Source organism: Heteronotia binoei, chromosome 4, assembly GCF_032191835.1.
Source record: "Heteronotia binoei isolate CCM8104 ecotype False Entrance Well chromosome 4, APGP_CSIRO_Hbin_v1, whole genome shotgun sequence".
Taxonomy (NCBI): domain Eukaryota; kingdom Metazoa; phylum Chordata; class Lepidosauria; order Squamata; family Gekkonidae; genus Heteronotia; species Heteronotia binoei.
Window position 1 is genome coordinate 150,631,090 of NC_083226.1, and position 10,084 is coordinate 150,641,173.

The 10,084-nt window shown below is 49.1% G+C and overlaps 1 non-coding gene across 1 annotated transcript; it reads left to right on the forward strand.

Annotated features, from left to right (window-relative positions):
* Window positions 1-7,928: 7,928 nt before the first annotated feature.
* Window positions 7,929-7,995, forward strand: TRNAS-GGA (transfer RNA serine (anticodon GGA)). Its single transcript has one exon. It is a non-coding gene; the product is annotated as a tRNA-Ser (tRNA).
* Window positions 7,996-10,084: the final 2,089 nt, after the last annotated feature.

Sequence of the window (10,084 nt, forward strand, 5' to 3'; positions counted from 1 at the left end):
TTTCTGCCCGAGTCTTCGCCTGCTTTGAATCGGGAGTCGTGCTTCATTCCCTGGAGGTCTTATTCCCGTGTAAAGACAATCTTACTGTTGCTTGTATTTGGAAATGGCAAGAAAAATCGATTTTGCTTTCCCCCCGCCTCTCCCCGGTCTGCGTCAGGCCATTCCTTATATGTAGGCACAGTTGCCCCCCTCCCCCCGAAAGACAACATCAAGTCAAGAGAGACCCAGAAAGACCGTGGAAGGGCCAGTCTGGTTTGCCGAGTGTCAGGGGGCCACGACGGCCAACCTGGTTCCGAATCAGGAACTCTTCTCTTTTCTACCCCCCCCTCCCAACTCCTTAATTTCAAAGTGACTGAAGTGCCGGTTCCTCAGCCTCTCTCGCCCCCCCCCACCTTTGTCCCCCCCCCCCGCCTTGTAAATAATGGTTTGGAGATTAGCTAATTAAGGTGCATTAATCACTGATCGAAAGGGGATAAATCAAAAGCCTCGCTCGCCATTGCCGACTCTCTTGCCCTGCCCCCCCCGCCCTCGCCTCCCCCCACCCCCCGGTCCGAAGGGAGGAGCGCCACGGGCCTCTCTCCGCAGCCCAGCAGACAGGTGCGCTCTCAAGCCCCGCCGCCGCCGCCGCCAACGCGCCCCCCCCCCCCGCCCCGCAAAGATTTTATTTGCAATTCTTTCTCCTCCCAGCCCCGAGGGCTGTCCGGCGGGCCCCACAAGGGCGATTTTGGGGGAGGAAGGAGGGAGGGAAAAGAAGGGAGAATCAGAAAGGAAGAAAAGAAAGCACCAAAGACTTTGCAAGAAGATATTGGGAAGGAAGGTTCAAATATATTATTTGACACTTCCCAATTTGCATTCAGGGTTTCCCCTTCACTCCCTTATTTCTAAAATCTGTTCTCTACAGTCCGGATCCGAAATCTTTTTGTTGTAGTTGTGAAGGGCGACCTCCTTCCTTCCTTCCTTCCTTCCTTCCTTCCTTCCTTCCTTCCTTCCTTCCTTCCTTCCTTCCTTCCTTCCTTCCTTCCTTCCTTCCTTCCTTCCTTCCTTCCTTCCTTCCTTCCTTCCTTCCTTCCTTCCTTCTGACCCGCCCCCTCCCAGCGCACTTGAAATCTTCCTGTGGGAGCCCCTGAGCCAGGTCAGCAAGGAGAGGCGCCCAGAGGGACTTTTTGGCCCTGGAAGAGCGAGGCTTCAGCCTGGGGCAGCTCAGTCCAATGCAGCCCCGGGGCGGCGGGAGGCGGCTGTCCTCCCTCCCCCCCCCAACCCCAGCCCTTCTCTGAGTCGTGGGAGTCCCCCCTCCCTTCCCCTCCCAGGCTTTCGACGGCTGCCTCTCCGGTGAGGCGAGGATCGCCCAATCCCTGCTGCCCCCGAGAGCCCCTCTCCTCCCCGCAGCCTCCGACGGGGCGCCCCTACCTTCTCCCGCCGGGCTCTTGCTCACCCCAGGCCGCTCCAGCTCCATCCTCTGCGGGCAACACCAGCGGCGCGTCTCCCTCGGGCAGGGCTGGGCGGCGCGGCTGGTGGCGGCGAATCCTCCCGGCGCCCCGACTTCTCAGAGCAGCGCAGCCTTCCTCTCCCCCCCCCCCCCGCCCGCACCTCCTTGGCTTCCCCTCTTTTCTTTTTTCCTTTTTGGTCAAGAACCTTATCATTAATTTTAAGTTACTCCATGCACCGTCTCATTAAGAGCAGGCTGGGAAACATTGGGGGGGGGGGAGATCTACACAGAGAAGAAGAAGTGGGGGGATGGGAGACTTGTGGGGAGGGGGGCGTCGATTTGCATAAAGCTTTGTCTTTCGCGCCTGTAGAGCTGCCAAGGGTTAGGACGCTAATTGGGCAAGATTAATGCGACCATTGTTGCCCGCTGGTTACCAAGGGTGTCCCTGGGCTGGGAGCGGGGTGGGGGAGGCAACAACTGCAGGCAGGCGAATCTCCAACTGGTGCGTGCAAGTTGTTCAAAAATCCAAAGACAGGAGGAAGGGGGGGGGGTGGATTGGAAATCCTTTCCCTCCCCTCCTCCCTATAATAGCCTCCGTCGTTCACATTGAAAGGGCCGCTTTATGGGACAGGTGTTAAAAAGTGCATCCACCAGTAAAAAAAAAGAAACGGCGCTTTAAAAAAAGGAGGAGGAGGAAAAGGGGCGGTCGAGGAAAGATCTCTGGCCCGGCGAAGCTGCTGTGGGCAGCCTTGGCAGGCGACGCGGGCTGCGAGGCTCTGTGCAACAGCGCCCCCTAGTGTCCAGCATCGGGATTTCCGGCGGCCCGGGTATCGCTGGGGGGGAAAGAGCGGTGCAATGCTGTCGCTTAGCGGGCTGAGAGGAAAACGGGCCGCTGTTCGAAGAAGGCAGAAAATGGATTTTGGCCGAGGGCGGGGGAGAGGGGAGGCTGCGGACAAAGGTTGGCATCACCCTTCTCCGGCCCGGTTACTCTGTCCTCTCTCTTCTCCCACCCTGTGATATTTCCACCCTGCAAACATTTATTAGATTGTAATTCCCTTGGGGGCAGAGATTTACCTTTATCTTCCTTTGTTCTGTACAGCAGAATGGAGTTTCAGAACTGGATAACAATGGCTTGTGTTGCTTGCCATTTTTAACCTATAAAACAAAATACACAAAAACTTGTCAAACAAAATATACCTTGATTCGTTGGGGGTTTTTGCCCGGCCAAGGATGATAGCAGATTTTGCAGAAAACGTTTAATCACTTGATTCTTTTAAAAACAGCATTCCCAAATCTGAATGCACTTAGATTAGAGGGACTAGAGAAATCTGACAGACAATGTTCTTTAAAACTGAGAATAGGGTTGTCAAACCCCTTGTGGAGGCAGGGATCGCCCACTGATGGGCCCTGTCCCCCAGCTGCTGATCAGCTGACCAATGGGGGACTCACTTGGAGGAAGGAAGTGATGTCATCACACCAGCAATGTCCAGGCAACATTCCAGTATTTGGGCAAAAACTCTATGGTAGAAGCCAGTTTTACCATAGAGTTTTTGCCCAAATACCAGAGCATCACTTGGGCATTGCTGGTGTGATGACATCACTTCTTTTACCTTTCTCCAGGTAAGTCCCCCCATCCCCTGTTGAGAAGGTTATCCCCTAAGAGCAAGCAATTGTGGTTGCAGAATGTCCCAGATTTAATTTCAGTTAAAGGCAGGGCCCTTTTTGTAGAAAAAGCCAAGCAGAAACTTATTTGCATTTTAGGCCACACACCCTGGCATCATCATTGTTTCACACAGGAAATTCATTTTCATATTGGGCAACATCCCCTGATGCCAAGGCAGCCAAAGGGCCAGATCTAAGGGGGGCAGAGGGGAGTGCTTGCCCCAGGCACTGATGGAGGGGGGACGCCAAATTGGGTATGGAGTCCATTGTATTCTATGGGACCATAAGATATTATGGCCCATAAGGGGGCATCATTTTTTAAATGTTGCTTCCCCCCCCCCCTCAAAAAACATGTAGATTCAGTTCTGGGCAGCCAGAACTGTGTTCCTGTGCATTCCTGCTAAAAAAAAGAAAGCTCTGATTAAAGGATGTCAAATCAGAGATGCTTAGGAAAGAATTTTCTACCTTAAGATCCTGCAGAGCCACTCTGGATCACAATAATTGGTACTGAGCTGGTGGACCAATGAAGCCACTGCTTTGAGAGCCAGTGCAAATCAGAATGTTCTATGGTGAGCTAGATGAATCAATGAGCTGACTTAATATAAGGCTGTTACACAAATTCAGTTGTGGGCTGCAGATCTGTCTACCCACTATACTCACACTGAAGTAGTTGTGGTGGTCACAGTCACCTTTGACTTTGCCAACCATCTGTTCATAGTTAATTTCTCTGTTCCTTGCCCCTTTTTCTCTTTTAGGAAAGTCACGCTGAGAACTATTTCAAAGAACTTCTGCTTAGAAAACTGTTCAACTTTAAATAGTAAAGATTCAACTCTTAACAAGTTCTACCTGGGGGATGGGGAGGTGTCTCATTTTAAACCCAGAACCTGACCATTTAAGAATATGGATTTGTTAAAAGAGGGGCACGGAGACTCCAATGTATCTCCACAACTTTTGAAAGGCTGACGTTTCGGTATGATGGTGGGAAGTGTTGTCAAATTACAGCTAACTTAAAGCAACCCTGTTGTGGTTTTCAAGGCAAGAGATATTCAGAGGTAATTTGCCCTGTGTATAGATAGAATTACTATGAAAACCATGGTGCATAGTGAAAGTGGGCATTTTGTTTTACAGGCAGTTTTGAATTTCTCATCCCTGCTGTTTCAACCTGAAAAATAAAATGATGCCATGTCCCCGTGCACAAATCAGTCTTGTGATGGATAAAAAGTAAGAGCTACATGACAAAGAAACCACCCCCCAATGGTAGTATTATGTCGTGCTGTTACAGGAATGGACTAGAGTCTGCATTTCAATCTCACCCTGCCTTGACCTGGGTAGCTTAAACTAGTCTGATCTCATTCCATCTCATAAATTAAGCAATATCAGCCCTGTTTAATATTTGGATGGGAGGCCACTATGGACCAGGCAGGCAATGGCAAACCACCTCTGAACATCTCTTGCCTTGAAAACTCCAAGGACGTCACCATCAGTTGGGCTGCCCAATCCCACCCTTCCTTCAAGGGCCTCAAGAAAGTGTATGTCATTCTCCCCCCCCCCCCCCAAAAAAATAATAATCCTGTCAATGATGACCCTATGTTGACTAGGGTCAATGATGACTAGGTTGAGAAATGTGACTGCCTTTGTGGCACTGTGGGGATGTGAACCCAGATCTCTGAACTTTGTCTCACTTTAACCACTCTCCCACATTGGCCCTCTACGCTGCTCTGGTTCTCTGAGCTGATAAGAAAACAGGGCTTTTTTTGTAGCAGGAACTCCTTTGCATAATAGGCCACACCCCTTGATGTAGCCAATCCTCCTGGAGCTTACAGTAGGCCCTGTCCAAAGAGCCTTGTAAGCTCTTGGAGGATTGGCTACATCAGGGAGGCATGGCCTAATATGCTAAGGAGTTCCTGCAACAAAAAAAGCTGTGCAAGAAAATGTGCTTACAGGGATGCAGGATGGAAAGGGATCTCTTTATTTCTAAAGGGTTTTTTTGTTGCCGAAGACTCACTTAGCTGCTGGAAACTGGTTTTATATTTTACTGACTATTGTAAGGGGCAGAAGAACAGTAACATTAACGTGCACTCCCTCGCTCATCTTTTACTGCGGTGGTTCTTAGTTTATTGGCTAGGATTCCTGCCCCACATATTATCACCAGCATAACGACAACCCTGAGTAGCTATTTAGCTAAAGTGTTTTACAAAATATTAACTTGACCAGGATTTCACAGGCCTACATTTTAAGCTGCCTAAGTAATAGCCAAGCATCAGAGCTAAAAGAGTTGGGGAGGCTGGGGAACTGGAAAAACCAGGTTCATCAATTCTCAGCACTTCTCATCCTGAAATACAAAGCTTTCTGCCATAGGTCTTTATTTTTTCCCACCCTGCTTTCTTCAAAGGAGCAAATCTTTTCTGGGAAAGTGAGGCCAAGAACCTTTAGGTCAGGGGTGTCAAACTCATTTGTTATGAGGGCCGGATTTGACATAAATGAGACCTTGTTGGGCCGGGCCATGTGTAGCAGACATATAAACTTTATAAAGGGCACAGACACACAACGTTTTTTTTTTTACTTAAGATAAAACATGCTTAAAATATTAGCATGTTTGCAATATTTTGTTTTACAGTCTCTGATAAATGTCACCTCTTGCTATGAATTATTTCATCAAAAACTGCAGACACTGTTTGTGCTGTACCAGTCTTGAATATGTACTGTTCAGGTGTGCACATCTGTAAGTTGCAAACCTACTTTTGATTCATTGACATTCATTACAGACATCTCATGGTCAATGCTTTGAGCCTAAGACCCAGAGGAACATGAATCAGCTGGGCATTGTGAGTTTTTGTACAGAAGTTGCTTAATGTACCAGTCAAGAACATGTAAAGGCACCATGGCACAGACTGAGGGCTATGTGCTTGTCTACAAAACTATAATCTTCTCCTGAAAAATGACTACAACTAAAAAAAAAATACAACTTCCCCCCAAAAAACTACAAGAACAGAGAGACAGCCATGTACAGTGGTCAGTGTCAGCCTACTGTCTGGGAAGTCTAAATTCAAGACCCCCAATCAAAGGAAAATGTGAAAGAAAAATTAAGGAAAATTTGCTGGGTAATCCTGAGGTGGAACACACTTTCAGCCTAAAGCCAGTGACACTCATAACAAGCACAACAAAACTCCCTTTCTCTCTGTAGCAAGACAAAAAGCTCATACCTTCACTAAAATGTTGCTAGTCTTAAAAGCACTCTTTGTAGCTCTCCTGATGGTGAGGACTGCGCAAAGGTAGCTCTGGCTCTTTCTTTCCTTCCCCGGGGTATGAGGAGGGGAAGGAGCCTCAGCCATTCATTAGAAGGAAGAGAGGCTTGTCTCAGTAGCTCTGCAGTGTGATTAATTGAGCCTGGCAAACTTAATCACCCAGCAGAGCTATAGAGCCAAGCTCCCTCATTGGCTGAGGCTGCTCCTCCCTCCTCCTCCCTTTGGGAAAAGGGAGGGGGGAGAGGGAAAGGCTGCTTTGCTGCTCTGGCCTGTCTGGGGAGAAACACAAAATGGTGTCTGAAAAAAGCAGGCAAGGGAAAATGAAGCAGAGGAAAGCCAGTTGCTGATTGGAGCCCTCCGCGGGCCTGATTCGGCCCACGGGCCACATGTTTGACAACCCTGATTTAGGCACTATGCACAGGGGTTTGCATCATATTGTTACATCCTGTTTTGTTTTGCTTTTTGGTTTTTTTAAAAAAAGCAAGGAAGTCATCATTTGTGTAATTAATGATTAGAAAATATGTTGGGAAATACCTGGAGATTTTGGGGGCGGTGCCTGAGGAGGGTGGAGTTTGCAGGGGGTGGAGTTTGCAGACCTCAGTGCGATATAATGCCAAGGAATCCACCTTCCAAGGTGGCCATTTTCTCCTGGTGAACTGATCTCTGTAGACTGGAGATCAGTTATAAGCCAAGGAGCAGGGTTGGCCCTAAACTGTCTGGCAGCCTAAGCAAGGCTAACATATGGCACTCCTCCCTGCACTGATAATGTCACCAAGTAATATGGTGGGCACCAAATTTGACACCCTCAGTAGGCTGGCACCTTAGGTAATCACCTAGTTTGTCTAGTGGCAGGTCTAGAGCTGCCCAGGAGATCCCCAGCTACCATTTGGAGGTTGACAACCAAATCTGATATCAAATATGAGTTAGGCACCTCATTACTACAACTTCCTAAGAAATGCACCTGCTGGTTTATTTACTGGATATATTAAAATTCCACCCTGCTTCCTAACCTACAAGATTATGCATGGGACAGAGAAGGTAGAGAAAGAAGTACTTTTCTCCTTTTCGCACAATACATGAACTCATGGACATTCAATGAAATTGCTGAGCAGTTGGGTTAGAACTGATAAAAGGAAGTACTTCTTCACCCAAAGGGTGATTAACATGTGGAATTCACTGCCACGGGAGGTGGTGGCAGCTACAAGCATAAACAGCTTCAAGAGAGGAATGGATAAACATATGGAGCAGAGGTTCATAAGTGGCCATTAGCTGCAGCGTATTGTTGGAACTCTCTGTCTGGGGCAGTGATACTCTGTATTCTTGTGCTTGAAGGGGCAGGCACAGTGGACCTCTTGATGGCACCCACTGGTGGACCTCTTGATGGCACTTGGGGGGGGGTTTGGCCACTGTGTGACACAGAGTGTTGAACTGGATGGGCTATTGGCCTGATCCAACATGACTTCTCTTATGTTCTTATGACCTGGATGGCCCAGGCTAGCCCAGTCTTGCCAGATCTTGGAAGCTAAGCAGGTGATTAGTATTTGGATGGGAGAGACTACCAAGGAAGTCCAGGGATGTGACGTCAAGGGATGGACGGTGGCTCAGTGGTAGAGCATCTGCTTGGAAAGCAGAAGGTCCCAGGTTCAATCCCTGGCATCTCCAAAAAAGGGTCCAGGCAAATAGGTGTGAAAAACCTCCGCTTGAGACCCTGGAGAGCCGCTGCCAGTCTGAGAAGACAATACTGACTTTGATGGACCAAAGGTCTGATTCAGTATAAGGCAGCTTCATATGTTATATATGTTCAAAACACCTCTGCTTGTCTCTTGCCTTGGAAACCCTATGGGGTCACCATAGGCTGGCTCCAATCTGATGGCATTTTCTACCACCAAGGTATTGTGAGGCTTGCCCTGGCACACCTGCATTCTACCATCCTGATGGGCTTCCCCACCATCTTCAGAAATGGAAGGCAAGGAGGTTACAGCACTCTGGCCTTCCATTGACTGGCTCACTTGCCCCTTTTCCTGGATCGCATGAGCTCAGCCTCAGCCTGTTTCCCGGCCTGGCCTGGAAGCCTCCCTTTTATTTGACCCTGGGCCCTGGCCCCACTTTCCTGGGCCCACTTCAGCCCTGGTTCCACATCCCTCTGGAATCAATAAAGAGAAATGGCCAGTTACCTGATCCTGGGCTGCAAATTTCCATCTCCTTCCTCTTCTTCCCATTGTTCAGGATGTGAAGGCCCCCCTCTTTGCCTCCCAGCCAGGCCCACTGCAGGGTTCTTGTTCCTTCAGGACCACACCAGGGGCTCTCCCTTCCCTACCTCCCTTCCTGCTGCTGCTGTGGTTGCTGCTGAGTTGGTTGAGGTTAAGATGGCCTGATCCTGCTGCACTGTGGGCCCAAATTCTTCTCTACAATGGTGTCAGTGGCCACAGGTCCAATCTGTGGATGTCATAACATCTACTGCTCTCATCGTAACATCACTGTTCTCATCACTGCTGTTGTTCCCCCATCTAGCTGTTCAAGGTAGGGTCCCTCAGTGGCCCCCATAGCTTGCTAGGTGGGTGGGAGTGGAGTTGGAGCCAGAGGCCAAACCCAGAAAGGTATATATGACCTCCCCCCACTTTTGGTGTAGTGGTTAAGTACTCAGACTCATATCTGGGAGAACCGGGTTTGATTCTGCACTCCTCCACATACACTTGTTGATGTGACCTTGGGTCAGCCACAAGTTCTCTCAAGGTTGTTCTGCTCAAGAGCAGTTCTCGAAGAGCTCTCTCAGCTCCACCTACCTCAGAGGGTGTCTGTTGTGGAGAGGGGAAGGGAAAGGAGATTTGTAAGCCACTCTGAGACTCCTTTGGCTAGCAGAGGGTGGGGTATAAATCCAATCTCATCTTCTTCTCCTCTTCTAATCACCATAACAACCCCATGTGCAGAGCTTTGTTTGCAGAAAAAGCCCAGCAGGGATTCATTTGCCTATTAGGCTACACCCCCTGACATCACCATTGTTTCACACAGGACTTTTTTGTAGAAAAAGCCCAGCAGGAACTCATTTGCATATAAGGTCACACACCCTGATGCCAAGCCAGCCAGAACTGCATTCCTGTGAGTTCCTGCTCAAAAAAAGAAGAAGATATTGGATTTATATCCCGCCCTCCACTCCAAAGAGTCTCAGAGTGGCTCACAATCTCCTTTACCTTCCTCCCCCACAACAGACACCCTGTGAGGTGGGTGGGGCTGGAGAGGGATCTCACAGCAGCTGCCCTTTCAAGGACAACCTCTGCCAGAGCTATAGCTGACCCAAGGCCATGCTAGCAGGTGCAAGTGGAGGAGTGGGGAATCAAACCCAGTTCTCCCAGATAAGAGTCCGCACACTTAACCACTACACCAAACTGACTCTCCCATGAGGAAGCCCTGCCCATGAGGAAGGTTAGATAGAGGGGGAAAGCCAACTGGACTGAAGCTTCAAGACAGAGCATGAATTTGAACCTAAGCCCTCCTCTAATCGTTTAACCAAGACATGTTGTGTGAGAGATCTCTCCTAAGTGTGTGTGTGCTTGCTCTTTCCTTTTGCAGTGGGGGAACTGTTAAGCCTTAATACCCCATCCAGTCAGCAGGGTATGTGAGCAGCCTATCACCAGCTGCTGAAAAGTTTCTGCCTCTTTCCCCCCACCTCCACCATCTTAAGTACTGCCTGCCAGCCAGAATGTGTGAGCAAAACTGAAGTCTCTGTGCCCTGCAGGACAGTTACTTGCCAACC